Below are 13,305 nucleotides of genomic sequence, written 5' to 3'. Positions count from 1 at the left end.
CTGTGGGAAAAACCTGGAACGTACTTCCCTGTGAACTCACATCTCATTCTTTAACTCCACTATTCAAAATTAAACTCAAATTATACCTTAGAACTCACTGGCTATGCTCATGTACTAACCCAGACTAAGAATCCCCTTCCTGTTTTCTTATGTTCTGTGCACTAAATACTAAATCTGAAGTAGTTAACTTCATTTTATCTGCAGCCTGTGGGTATTTGAATCCATATCGGATCCGAGCCGGCAACTTATTTTCTAGCATCTGCTCGATCTCCTCCACGTACCCGTAATACAGCACCATCTCCTATCTTCCCTCAGATCTCGTTTGCTGCGCCGTAGTGAGCATCATGGTCTCCTTTGCTCTGAGCCTCAGGGATAGTAAGTGTGTTTACTTCAATCTTTTCCGTGTGAAAGTGGTCATTAGTCTTCCCTTCCTACCCTTTAGTGTACGCTGTTCGTCGGTTCTAGTTTTATTAAAAAAAAAAAAAAAAAGATTTTTCTTATTAGAGTAGTCCTAGGCCCAATTCCCTTCAGTGTGTGTGCTCTAGTGTGTTGTGCTTTTTCTTTAGGGAGTGGCTGTTAGTTTTGGGCTATGGCTGATCAGCCCAAGTCAGTCTTTAAAAAATGCACAGTGTGGCCATAAGCTCACACCAGCAGATGGTCATACTCTGTGTGTAATCTGTTTGGGAGTGCCTCATTTATCTATTCAGTGTGCAATTTGTGCCGGTTTTAACCCTAGGGCCCTCAGGGATAGGAAGGCCAAATTGGTTGCCAAGGGTCTTCTCCCTGCCTCCATGCTGGATTCTGCCTCGGTTTCTGATATTCCCGCCAAACGCCCCCCCCTCAGACAGGGACTCAAACTCCCGTTCTTGCTGGTGTGGGGGAGGATAAGGACAAAGACAAAGAAAAAGAAAAGGAACACAAAGTTAGAGAAAGACGCAAGGCAGACAAAGAGAGGAAGAAGGATAGGCCTCGCAAGAGGTCTCCAGATAGGGAATCCTTCCCTAGTCCACCATCAAAGACTCTGAGACCAGCTTCTCCTAGGCTCCACTCACCCCGTTTCTTGTCGGAGCTGATGGAGTCTTCAGATCTGAGGCCTTCCTCACCTTTGCTTCGCAGACCAGCCAGATCCGAGTCGGTCGCCTCTTCGCGATCGACTCAGAGTCTATTTGGACATGGACAGGATGATGTGGAGATTCATTCAGACCCAAATACAGATGGGAGTCTTGCCAGGCCCCTCTCCCTCTGAAGGGGGGACCTCCATGCCCTTCTTCCATCCTATTTCTCCTTCCCCGATCTGTGGCTCCTTCGGGGTATTTGGATACGAGACTCTTTGCAGCTGGTAGTTCGGCGCCGACAGTTCCTCCAACCTCAACTCTGGCTGTTACCTTGAGTTCCTCGGATCCGTGGACAGGGAGTCGGGCCCAAGGAAATGGATCCATCTTCGGCTCCGACCTTTTCAGATCCGAACCGTTCCCTTTGAGCTCAGGCTACCCTCTCTTCGGCTCCAATCCCCGCTTCGGACCCGGGGAGAGCTTCTTCCTTGCTGGGTGCCAAGGAGGTGTGCTGTCCTTCAGCGTTTGAAGTGGTGGAGAAGGTTCTCTCCCAGGGATTGAGACCTCAGCCCATCTCCTCGGATTCCATCCAGACTCGATTGGATTTGGCGACGACTCCCTTCAACCTGTCTCAGGGACAGCCTGTGGCAGAGGAGCCCCAGGTTATTCCCCATGAGGAACCCCTCACGAGTCCTCTTCAGAGAGTTCCACTGAAGAAGGCCCCTGTACGCTCAAGTGCAAAAGGAGGGACTTGGACTCCCCTGAGTCCCTCACTACATACACAGATTTAGATGAAGGAGAACGTTCCCCCAGGTCACCTCCCGAGGATGTCTCCTTCAGAGACATCATGGAGATCCTCCACCAGAGGGGAGGTTGGCCAGCCCCTAAACCTTCTACGGATGAGTCCATGTTCCTGGAGACTTTTGGCATGGGCCCATCTACATCCTGAGTGTCCCCGCCAGCGAACCCCTTGGTGGATCTTATCACCACACGGGCATGGAAGGAGCCTGACACCATAGAGACGATCCCCAAATGCCCTGACAAGATTCTTTCTTCTCCTACGGGCAGACAACCTTGGTCTAAAGGAGCCCCCGTTTATGCTACGGTGGTTGCAGCAGCCACCATGAAGGAACTGGCGCAAGAGAGTTCCTCAGTCCACCCTCCAGACAAGGAGTCCAGGTCGGTGGATAGGTTTGGGAAGCGCATTTATTTGTCAGCGACCTTTTCAATCCATGCACTGAACGATTTGGAACATTATACGGCTGCAGCGAGACCTTGTTTCGGTATTCGCTGAGTCTCCCCCAGAGTCTTTATTGCAGCAGGACAAACAACTGTTCTCTGTGAAGATGTCTACTCTGAAATCTGTATCAAACACATCCATGCACCTCCTTTCCCATGCCATGGAAGGAGCAGCTAGGGCGGCTGGGACGGGCGTAGCCATGAGGCGACACACCTGGCTCAGGTTGTGTCAGTTTGCAGACCCTTTCAAGACATCATTTACCAATGCTTCCTATGATGGTTCTTCCCTTTTCAGGAAGACAGTATGTAACACTCTTGTCCAGAGTGAAAAAGATGGGAAGACATTGTGTGCCGTCGGGATCTGCTTCTCTAACCCTCTGCGGTCCTTTTCTAGGAACCAAAGAGGGCAAAAGAAGATGTGGTTCTGGAAATCACAGTTTTCCCGGGAGTTTCAGGAGAACTCATCCCCCAGAGGCAGAGGGGGACTTGACGCTGACCCAGAGGTAGACGGGGTCCCAGGAATTTCAGGTCTAAGGAACCTTTTTCTGACAGGCCCACACAGCAGTCCTGAGGGGTTGCCCAACTGTCCTACTCTGGAGGCAGTCGGGGGGAGATTGTCCTTGCACCCAGTGGCATGGGAGTCCATAACTACAGATCGTTGGGTACTACAAATAATATCCAGTGGATAAACTATTCCATTTGTTGCCCCTCCAAGCGCTACAAGATGCCTCCCTGATGTCCCACCTGCTCACAGGGAGGCCGCAGCTCTCGAGGTTTCAAAGCTGCTTCACAAACGAGCCATCAAACCGGTCCCCCTTGACCAGTCTGGATTAGGCATTTACTCCAAGTTCTTTTTAGTGCCAAAAAAGATGGGGGACCTCAGGCACATTCTAGACCTGTCAACCTTGAACCTGTCTGTCGCCAGACAAAAGTTCCGGATGGTCACCCTACAGTCCATTCTACCCTACCTCCGAGAGTGCGACTAGATGTGCTCATTAGACCTCCAGGATGCTTACTACCATATCAAGATCCACAGAAGCTCCAGGCGGTTTCTTTGCTTCTGGCTGGGAGCCAGTCACTTCCAGTTCAGAGCTCTACCCTTCGGTCTCACCACAGACCCCAGGGTGTTTACCAAGGTAATGGCAGTAGTAGCAGCTCACCTGAAGCTTCAGGGAATTCAGCTATTTCCTTACCTGGATGACTGGCTCTTCGCTGCGTCCACCAAGCTTCTTCTTTGTCTGACCCAAGACCACTTCCTTCTCTTGGCAGATCGGCTGGGGATTACAATGTTCACAAATCCCTTTTGCAACCTGTACAAGTCTTAGATTTTATCGGGGCACGGCCAGACAGTTTGCAACTAAAAGTCTTCATAACGCCAGACAGGATCTTAAACGTCGGGTACCACATTGCTCTAATCATGGACCTCAGATTTCCAAAGGTGAGTGATGTTCTCCGAGCCCTGGGCTCTATGGCTGCCGCAATCTCTATCCTCCCCTATGCACGCCTTCACATGCAGGTCCTTCAATGAACTCTAGCTGTTCAATGGTCTTGGCTAGACCTTCCCATGGATTTTCCGATAAGGATCAGTCACACCTGCAGGATGTCTCTCCTTTGGTGGCTCCATTCACCGGTTGTTGCAGCGGGACACCTTTTCGTGTCATCTCCAGCCCAAGCCATAGTGACCACAGACACCTCCCAACTTGGGTGGGGGAGACACTGTTCGGGAAGTGCGGTCCAATGCACGTGGTCCCTGACAGAGACCAAGTTGCACATAAATGTTCTGGAGATGAGGGCAGTGCTTTTAGCATTGAAAGCCTTCCACACTGTCCTTCCTCTGGGTACAATTGCAATTCAGTCAGACAACATGTTGGTTGTCTGGTACATCAACAAACAGGGGGGAACCAGATCTTACCCTCTGTGTCTCGAGGCCATGAGAGTGTGGGAGTGGGCGATTTCCACCGGTCGGTTTCTGATCGCAACACACATCCCGGGACGCTCCAACATTTTAGCGGACAGATTGAGTCGGGCTATTCTGCTGCCGTACGATTGGTCTCTGAAACAGTCAGTAGCGGAGGAGATATTCCTTGTATGGGGACAGCCTTGCTGCGATCTCTTCGCATCTCCTTCCATCGCGAAGTGCAGGGAGTTCTTTGCTCTGATTCCCTCACCAGGGGTGCCCCCAGAGATGCTCTAGTCCATGTTTGGCCCTTCGGGTTACTGTATGCTTACCCACCATTACCACTCATTCCGAAGTTTCTTCATAAAGCTTGCCAACTGGAGTGCAAAGTGATCCTCATTGCCCCATTCTGGCCTCATCAAGTTTGGTTCCCCTTCCTTTGGTCTCATCTTCTAACTCGTCTGTGGATTCTGGATCCATGCTCGGATCTAATCTCTCATCCTTCGGGTGACTACCCTCCCAATCTGGACATTCTCAAGTTGACAGCTTGGCTGCTCCAGTTCTCTTCATTGCCAGGACTCTTGGTCTTTCATCCTGTGATAAATCTATACTAGTGGCTTCTCTTAAAGATTCCACTAGGAAAGTTTATCACAGTAAATGGAGACCTTTCTCTATGTCGGCCTCTCAGAGAAACCTGGATCCTTTTACAGCCCCTGTTCCTGCGGTGTTGGATTTCTTGACTAGTATTTTTCAGCAAGGAGCTAGTTCCTCCATGGTGAAAGTACAGCTGGCAGCCATTTCTAATTTTCATGTTGGTGAAAATAAGAACGCCCTGGGCTTTTCTAGGCTGTGTAAAGCCTTTCTAAACGGCACTTTTCTTTTGTGTCCTCCTATCAAAGATTCGGTCCCTCCTTGGGACATCACTTTGGTTCTTCATTCATTAGTAAATCCTCCTTTTAAACCTGCAGCATCAGTGGATTTAAAGTTTTTATCTTGGAAGACAGCCTTCCTAGTGGCTATTACTTCGGCTAGGAGGGTCTCTGAGCTTCAGGCTTTGTCTGCCATGCCTCCTTATTTGGTCTTCCATAAGGACAGGGTCACTCTCCTTACAAATCCTTCTTTTCTGTCAAAAGTGGCATTTCAATGGAACATAAACCAAACAATTAACTTACCTGTTTTCTTTCCAAATTTTCATAACAAGGGTGAATATAAACTTCATTTGTTAGATGTTCATAGACAACTTCGTTTCTATCTTCATAGAACACAGCCCTTCTGTAAGTCTGATCAATTATTCACCTCATTTTCTAAACCTCTTTTGGGAAAGGCCATTTCCAACGTTTTTTTAGCCATATGGGTCATTCTTTTCATTTTACATATTTACAAAGCCAAGGGTTTATCTCCTCCTGGTCTGGTTAAAGCTCACTCTACTAGGTCCATGGCGACTTCCTCTACTTTTTGGTGTAAGGTTCCTTTGGATGACATTTGTGCAGCAGCAACTTGGGCAAATTCACATACTTTCATTTCCCATTACAAATTAGATCTGATTTCCAGAGGGAGAGCATCCTTTAGCTCTGCAATGCTCAGAAATATCCTTCCATGAGGGCCTCCCAGGATTTTTGAGTAGCTGGGGACTCTATCCCACAGGTTGCAGATAAAATTAAGTTAACTACTTCAGATAAAGAAGTTATGTACTCACCATAACGTTCCATCTGAGTAGTTATACTTTATTTTTCTGCAACCTTCCCACCCTCCACCCCCCTGACCTTTTCATGTGAATAAACATGTTAGTTTTATTTAGTTTGAGTTGCTAAAGTGTATGGTTGCAGCAAACTCGATCTGAGGGAAGCTAGGAGATGGTGGTGTATTATGGGTAGGGGGAGGAGCTCGGAGCAGATGCTAGAAAATAAGTTGCCGACTCAGATCCGATATGGATCCGAATACCCACAGGTTGCAGAAAAATGAAGTATAACTACTCAGATGGAAAATTATGGTGAGTACATAACTTCTTTTTTCTCTACTGCTACATTAAGTCCATCTCCTTCTTACACCTCTGTGAATCTGATCAGTTAGGCTTATTTAAGACTATAAATTCTATCCTTACAAACCATTCTAGGAAATGATGATGTTTACACAGCTTGGACTTTATGAATTGTCACTGCCTTGTAAATAACTTTTTTCCTGATGTATATCCAGCTTGACTTTAGGAATGTGTTGCTGCCTTCTAAATAATTTTTTCTTCTCTTATTGTTTTGTCTTTTTTTTTTTTTTTTTAATTGTTATCTCTCATGATTACTAAGTTGCTATGTAAACAACTGTATTGTCTGTTAAGTGTACTGTATCTGTAGTTGCAACTATCTATTTTTGTGGAGCTTTTCTCCCCGGGCCTCTATTGAAAATGGACATATATCCAGTTAGACTATCTTGGTCAACAAATGTAAAATAGAATAAATAAGTAAAAATTAGTAGATTATACATCAATTTGGGATGATAAGCATTCTGTGGATGGTCACAGTGTGTCTAAAGTAACCTGAGCTATATGGCTCACTGATTGTATTTCTCATGTCAATAAGGAAGTGGGTTTGACTCTACCAAGACCTCCAAAGGCTCATTCCATAAGGTCCATTTCAGCAACTTCTGCATTCTTAACCAGAACCTCAATAGATGACATTTGTACAGCTGCCAGTCTAATGTTCATACTTCTGTTGCTCATTACAAGTTGGATATGTTTTAAAGGGAGAGGGCAGAGTTTGGTTCTGCCATTCTGTGGAATATTCTTCCATGAAGACCACCTTAGGATTCAGCAGCTGGGTACAGTGTTCCATCAGTTGTGGAACAGACAAAAAAGGCAACCTCAGATACAAAACTTATGTATTCACAGTAACCTTCTATCTGTGTTCTCTGGTTTTGTCCTTTCTTAACCTTCCTCCCTCTATTCCCCTTCCATTTATGGAAGATTTATATCTGTCTTTCTAGTATGACCTCTGAGAAATACTTCCCTATTAGCCTTTCCCCTTTTAAGCTCCAGACCTTCTACTGTGTTGACTCTGGTACCTTGATACCTGTCTCTGTTTTGTCTGTATAAATACCGTGCTATTCAGTCCTTTGGACTTCTAAGATTGAGGGGCAAACTCAATGTAAGGTAATGCAAGGTTTGGATGGAATTATGGGTAAGGGGTGGAGCTTGAGCTATGGATCCTAAGTCTGAAAAGTGGCAGATGTCGTATCTGGGGTTGGATCTCAGATTCATCGGTTGAGGAAAGACAGAAACAGACAACAATGATTCATCATTACTGTGAGTACATAATTATTAATCTGAAGTAGTTAACTTCATTTGATCAGCAACCTGTGGGTTTCGGATCCGACACGGATCCGTGCCGGCAGTATACCAAGCAAAAGGATCCGAGCTCCAAGCCCCCCCCCCCCACCCATACTACACTGCAACCTCCTTCCAATCCTCAGATCTCATTTGCCACGGCTTTGCCAGCACGGGATTTTTGAGCTCCAAACAAGTTTGTCAGGGTTTTTCGAATTTTATTGGTCTATGTGTGCCCCTTTGATTTATATATATATATATATATATATATAGTTATTAGTTTATCTCTCATTATGGGTTCCTTTCCTCGCTAGATATTTGCGTTTTGTGAGTTAGAAAGTTGTTAACTTTCTGTCAGTGTAGGCCCCCCCTTCCCGCCCGTAGAGTGTGTGTGTGTGTGTGTGTGTGTGTGTGTGTGTGTGTGTGTGTGTGTGTGTGTGTGTGTGTGTGTGTGTGTGTGTGTTTATTAGGTCGGAAAGTCAGAAAGTGACTTTCTCTAAGTGCACAGAGTGTGGCCACAAGCTGTCACCATCCGACGGTCACACTCTGTGTGTAGTTTGCTCATTTGTCATCCGGCTGCAAAATCTGTGTGGCCTTCAACCCCTGAGCCCTGCTGGTTTGCAGGAACAAGTTGATTCTGGCAGGTCTTCTACCCGCGGAATCACCTTCTGCTTGTTCTTCCACAGCTTCTTCGCCAGCCATGGCTGTGGCTGTCCAGCCTTCCGGCCCTCCTCTGTCTGAGACTCACCCTCCCACCTTGCCACAGGGAGAGAGAGAGGCCAAGAAAGAAAGAATGAAAGACAAACACAGGAAGACGGAGAGACAAACAGAAAAGGAAAAAGATAGAGATAGAGTGAAGGGCTGCAAGCGGCAGGTCGAGTTGGATCCAACGGCTCCTCCCGCTAAGGTGATTTTGTCTCCTGTCAAAGTTCCTAGGCCATCCTCTCCTCGGCTCCGTTCACCATGTTTTTCTCCAGAGCCGGAGGAGGAGGCTCAACCAGCCTCAAAGTCGTCTTCGCGTCAGCACTTCGGCTGGCATCGGTGGCGTCCTCGAGATTGACTCGGAGCATCTCTGAAGCAGACATGGATCGGATGATGTGAAGGTTTTTACAAACTCAACTGCAGATGGGAGTGTTGCTGGCTCCCCCCCACACCGGTGCAGGGAGTTTGGCTCCTTTTTTCGCCCTGATAGCTTCTTCTTCGATCCACCATCGGATTTCGGAGTGTATGGATCCGAGGACCCCTGGAGTCAGAGAGTTGGCGCCGATGGTACCTTCGGCCTCGACACCGGCCATGCCCTCAAGTCTGTCGGATTCACTTTCGGATCAGAGCTCTCGGAGCCGAGAGTTGGGCGTCGGATCCGAGGAGAGGAGTGTGTCATTGGCTCCGTTGTAGTCGGGGCATACCGTTCCTTTGGGTCCGGCCATTCCAACTTCAGCTCCGATCCCTTCGTCAGATCAGAGGGTCGCGGCTACCCACACCACCAGTTTCAGGGAAGCCGGTTCTCCTAAGGCATTTGACGTTGTGGAGAGGGTTCTCTCTGAAGGATCGAGACCCCTCACTCTTTCCTCGGGATCCATCCCTGCCCCCTCACAGCTGGGTTTGTCTTCTGTCATCCAGTCCCCCCAGGGACAGCATGTGTCTATTTCTCCCCAGCCAGTTCCCCTGGAGGAACACAAAACCATTTGTGAGCCCTCCCTGGAGAGTCCACCAGAGGAGGCTCCTCACAAACGCCAGTGTAAAAGGAGGCAGTTGGACTCCCCCGAGTCCCTCACTGAGGAATACCGACTTGGAGGAAGGAGAAGGTTCCCCCAAGTCTCCTCCCGAAGACGTCTCTATCGGAGACATAATGGAAATTCTTCACCAGAGGGGGGGGGGGTCCACCCAAAAATCTTCCTCTGATGAGTTGGTATTCCTGGAGGCGTTCGACACAAGCCCATCTACTTCTTCGGTGTCCCGTCCCCCAGCCGACCCTCTGGTGGACGTTATCACCACCAGAGTTTGGAAGGAGCCGGACACTATGGAGCCAATACCCAAAAGGCCCGACAAAATATTGAGCTCCCTGGCAGATGGAGCTTTTTGGAGCAAAGGTTCCCCGGTTGATGCCATGGTGGTGGTGGTGGTGGTGGCGGCGGCCACAAAAAAGGAACTTGCCCAGGAAAGTTCCTCGGTCCACCCCCTAGACAAGGAGTCCTGGGCAATGGACTGTCTTGGAAAACGGACTTTTGCTTCAGGTACCTTTACTATAAGGGTGCTGAATTACTTGGCCCACGTAATTCGACTGCAGTGGGACCATGTGAGAGAGTACGCTGAGTCTCCCCCGGAGTCCATGTCGGCCAAGGATAAACAGACCTTCTCGGCTTGTATGGCCACTCTCAAGTCTGTGTCCAATATGTCCATGCGTCTACACTCTCACGCCACTGAGCGAGCCGCTAGGGCTAGCGGGTCTGGTATCGCCTTAAGGCGTCATGCCTGGCTCCGTCTTTGTGATTTCTTGGAACCCTTCAAGGCATCCTTCGCTAACACACCCTTTGACAGTTCAACCCTGTTCGGGAAGACTGTATGCAAAATGCTTGTCCAGAGCACGAAAGATGGGAAAACGCCATCAGCCATCGGGATCCGCTTCTCTAACCCTCAAAGGTCCTTTTCCAGGAACCAGCGAGGGCAAAAAAAGTTGTGGTTCCGGAAATCTCAGCAGTCCCGGAATGCTCAGGACTCCTCCTCCCCCAGAGGCAGAGGGGGTCAAGGTGGATGCCGGCCCAGAGGCAGAGGGGGGGGGGGGGCTGAAGAACTTCGGGTCACGGGAACCATTTTCAGATCGACGCACGCAGCAACCCTGAGGGTTTGCCCAACTGCTCCTCTCCGGAAGTAGTCGGGAGCATTTTTCAATGCACCTCGCCCAATGGGAGTCCATCACGACAGATCGCTGGGTGCTTCGAATAATATCCAAAGGCTATTCTATTCCCTATACAAACAAGCCTCCTTATACAAGGCGCCTCCCGGACGTCCCACCCGCTCAGAGGGAGGCCGCGGCTTTGGAAATACAAAAGCTGCTAGAAAAAAGAGCCATCCACCAGGTGCCCCCAGACGAGTCCGGATTAGGCATATATTCCAGGTACTTTTTGGTGCCAAAAAAAAAGACAGGGGACCTAAGGCCGATTCTCGACCTATCAGAAATTAACCTGTTCGTTGCCAGGGGAAAGTTACGGATGGTCACTCTTCAATCCATCCTGCCCTTATTGCAGGAGGAAGATTGGTTGTGCTCGATAGACCTCAAGGATGCGTACTACCATATCCTGATGGACAGGCAATCCAGGAGGTTCCTCCGCTTTCGGCTAGGGGCCAGTCATTATCAATGTAGGGTCCTACTCTTCGGTCTTACCACAGCCCCCAGGGTGTTCACCAAGGTCATGGCAGTCGTAGCGGCCCACCTGAGACTTAAGGGCATTCAGGTCTTCCCGTACCTGGACGACTGGCTCCTCACCGCTCCCACCAGGCATCTACTCTTACTAGCCAAAGATTCCTTACTCCGGATATCACCTTGGATGGGGATCACCATAAATCTCAGGAAGTCTTCCCTACAACCTGTTCAAGTGTTAGACTTCATAGGGGCGAGAATAGATTCTCTTCAGGCCAGGGCATTTTTGACTCCAGACAGACTACACAGCCTGGCACTTCATGTGTTAGCGCTTCTGCAGTCCCCTGCACCCCCAACAGAATTAGTCCTGAGAGCCTTAGGGTCCATGGCAGCAGCTATCAGCCTGATCCCTTGTGCTCGTCTGCATATGAGAGTTTTACAGTGGATGTTGCAAGTTTAATGGTCGATACTACATCAACCTCTAGACTTTCCGATCCCTCTGAGCAGAGTGTCCAGAAATTCCCTCATGTGGTGGCTCCGATCCCGGGATTTGCAGGAGGGACGTCCCTTTGTTGCGCTCCAACCCCAAGCCACGGTGACCACGGATGCCTCCTGCCTTGGGGGGGGGGGGGGCACTGTTCAGGCAGGACTGTCCAAGTCATGTGGACTCAAAGCAATGCAGGCCCTTCATGCTTATCTTCCTCTGGGAACTATTGTGATCTAGTCAGACAATATGTCAGTGGTCTGGTACATCAACAAACAGGGGGGAACCAAGTCTTATCCCCTTTGTCGAGAAGCCATGAGAGTTTGGGAATGGGCGATCTCCACCAACCACTTTCTGATAGCAGTGCACATTTCAGGTCGGTCCAACATCTTGGCAGACAAATTGAGCAGAACTATCCTTTCTCCCTACGAGTGGTCTCTGAACCCTTGTGTAGAGGAATAGATCTTCCTCAAGTGGGGTCAGCTTTGCTATGATCTCTTCGCATCGCCATCCAACGCGAAGTGCAAGTTTTTCGCTCTAATTCCCCCGACGGGGGAAGCCCCCAGAGATGTTCTTGTTCATACTTGGCCACCCAGTCTTCATACGTATCCCTCGCTCCCGCTCATTACAAAATTCTTACAGAAAGCTCGTCGGTTGGGGAGCAGAATTATCCTCATAGCCCCATTCTAGCCTCGTCAAGTCTGGTTCCCCTGCCTACAGTCTCATCTCATAGCTCCACCCTGGATCTTGGATCCCATTCTGGATCTGATCCGTCATCCCTCGGGGATGCTTCCTCCGAATCTGGACAGCCTGAAGCTCACAGCTTGGCTGCTCCAGTTCCACTAGTTGCTAGGACTCCCGGTATCTCTTCCCCTATTAAATCCATTTTGGTTGTGGCACATAAATCCTCTACCAGGAAAATTTACAGTAGCAAATGGAGACGTTTCTCCATTTGGGCTCCACAGAGAAATCTGGATCCTTTTACTGCTCCAATCCCAGCGGTATTAGACTTTTTGTCTCATATCTTCCAGCAAGGAGCCAGCTCTTCCATAGTGAAGGTCCAGCTGGCGACTATTTCCCATTTCCATGTGGGGAACAATTTAGGCTCTATCGCTGCTGCTAGAATTTGTAAGACCTTTTTGAAAGGCACTTTTCTTCTGAGACCTCCTGTTAGACATCCGCCCCCACCATGGAATCTGACTTTGGTTCTTCAGGCCTTAGTTGTGCCTCCTTTCGAGGCCTCAGCATCAATTGACTTAAAATTCTTGTCATGGAAGACGGCTTTTCTGTTAGCTATCACCTCAGACAGGAGAGTGTTGGAGCTTCAGGCTCTTTGTATGAAACCCCCATATCTAGCATTTAATAAGGACAGGGTGTCTCTCAGGACTAATCTGTCTTTTCTCCCTAAAGTTGTTTCTTAGAGAAGCATTAATCAGTCTATTAATTTGCCTGTTTTCCCCCCTAATTTTCAGAACAAAGGGGAATACAAACTTCATTTGCTGGATGTTCACAGGAAGTTACATTTTTATTTGCACAGGACGGCGGTCTTTCGTAAATCTGATCAACTTTTTATTTCCTTTGCTAAGCCTTTTTTAGGGAAACCAGTTTCAAAGGTGACTCTCACTAGGTGGATTTCCCTTTGTATCCTACAAGCATATAGAGGGCTTGTTTTACCAGAACCAGTAGGAGTTCATGCTCATTCTATGCATTCTATATGACGTCTGCCGCATTCTGGTCTAGAGTTTCTCTAGATGACATTTGCTCATCGGCTACCTGGGCGTCCTCTCACACCTTTATTACTCATTATAAACTGGATTTGGTGTCTAGAGGAAGGGCTTCCTTTAGCTCTGCAATGCTCCAGAATATCCTTCCTTAAGGGCCTCCCAAGATTTCGGGTAGCTGGGGAACTCTGTCCCACAGGTTGCTGATCAAATGAAGTTAACTACTTCAGATAAAGAAGTT

At 48.5% G+C, this 13,305-nt stretch overlaps 1 protein-coding gene across 1 annotated transcript in view; it reads left to right on the top strand.

Moving 5' to 3' along the window:
• The window catches only part of WDR31 (WD repeat domain 31), an 898,065-nt gene that overhangs the window by 826,516 nt on the left and 58,244 nt on the right, over nt 1-13,305 (top strand). The window lies entirely within an intron of this gene.

Source organism: Protopterus annectens, chromosome 16.part0, assembly GCF_019279795.1.
Source record: "Protopterus annectens isolate FY-2018-M chromosome 16.part0, PAN1.0, whole genome shotgun sequence".
In the NCBI taxonomy this organism is placed as follows: Eukaryota; Metazoa; Chordata; order Ceratodontiformes; family Protopteridae; genus Protopterus; species Protopterus annectens.
The sequence above is the reverse complement of the archived record's forward strand: the minus strand, read 5'-3'. Positions and strand labels throughout refer to the sequence as shown.